Here is a 1,764-nt window from a genome sequence, read left to right as displayed (position 1 = left end):
GCTGCTTTTCTGACTGGATTAAAAGGACCAAATATACACAAGGCAGGTGTGGCAGTAAACCGGAAAATAGTCCTCTTTTTATTTAGCACCATAAAAGTCTACAAAGAAAAGATTCATAGGATAGGAAATATTTAAAGGAATTCAAATTTCCCCAAAAAGTAAATCTTCAGGTTTTCAAGTCTGCATCTAGAACTATATTGAACTGCAATTATGAGAAAAGCTTTCCTGTTTTCTTACTTGGAGCTGTGACCTGGCCATACACATTTGGAAGGAAAGACAGCAGCTCTATAAAAGTGCATTATTGCCTGAGAGGAAGAAGAAGTCGTGAGAATGAATGTGAAGAGCAAGCGACCATATTCACTTGGTCAAAGTAATTTAATTACTTAAAGCAATTAACCAGTAATTACTATTCTAGGACTGTAACAATAGTCACAGTCATACTCCAAAGTACCTTGCTCTTGGATCGTTTTATAGGCTACAAAACCTTATTTTCAAAATACACATTGTGTAGGACTGCCAGAATCCCAGACATTCAAAGGAAAAATTAAAAATCTGAAGTATCCCCAAATTATCAAGCAACACTGTAAATTCCTTCTCAGCTACCTCAAGTTCCACGCAGCTCTGTAGTTGTGCTACATATAAAAATGAGATATCATGAATGAAAAACACGGTTTCCTAATTGAGGAGGGATTCCTACAGCATCTACTTTAGACACTCCCACAGGCAACAACACCAACTCCTTTGCAATCGCATGGAGGATTTGCAATATAAATATGGTACAATAAACAAAGCCAACGAGACATAAAATAACAGAAAATTAATTTACAACAATGCAAATACATGAGTTTGCTACGCAGAGTGCTGGAAATATCTCAAATATGCCTCCCCTAATTGGTATAATCTTTGTAATTCAGTGAAAGCATCTGCAATTTGAAAATGATCTACTCTTGGACAAGCACTGTTTATACCACAGGGAGTTCAGCCTCACAGGCATCATAGGAATTGCTCTGCAAAACAAAGCATCCCTTATCCCAGAATATATTTCCTGTAAAAGTGTGTATTTTGTCTTCATAATTAAATCTGACTGTTGACTGGAACTGAAGATACCTCTTCATGGCATAAAGCAGAGCACACCTCAGCACTCCTGCCCCAAATGGTGTCAGGAATGTTGAAAGACCTGTCTGCACAACAATCAAAACCCAGCATCTCCCAACTAGAGCTTTTACTATCTCTTAAGAGTTCAGCAGACAAAGTTAAAGCAAAGAAATGCTTTAGGAAGTTTTAACCTTGTGATCACTGTAGTATGGATCTAAATCCTCCAGGGGCTCCCCAATGAGCTCTGATGGAATGTCCCCATAAAGAGATGACAGCTTTTTGCAGATTTGCAGATCAAGCTGGGGAGTAAGTTGTTCTTCAACTCCTTGGTCCTTATTCTTCTCTTTTTCTTTGTCTGGGTGCTTTTTTTTCTCAGCAATTCTTTGCTCAATTGCTGCCAAGGACTCAGGGGTGAAACGTCGAAAGCTGTTAGTTTCTGATGACCAAGACAAGCGATTCATTTTGCCTTCTGAAGGTTTGTTTCCAGTGCTAGAGGCAATTTACGAAAAAAAGCTATGAATAATTAGAAAATAACAGAAATAATACACAGCTTTAGACTACTATCTATTAGATAAATTATTTCTGACTTCTATGAAACCCTGCATCAAAATATAATAGAATAGAGTAGAACAGGAATTTCAGTTGGAAGGGACCCACAACAACCATCCA

The sequence above is a fragment of the Lepidothrix coronata genome, unplaced genomic scaffold, assembly GCF_001604755.1.
Source record: "Lepidothrix coronata isolate B3197 unplaced genomic scaffold, Lepidothrix_coronata-1.0 Scaffold151, whole genome shotgun sequence".
NCBI classification, from domain to species: domain Eukaryota; kingdom Metazoa; phylum Chordata; class Aves; order Passeriformes; family Pipridae; genus Lepidothrix; species Lepidothrix coronata.
This window is presented reverse-complemented; position numbering follows the sequence as displayed.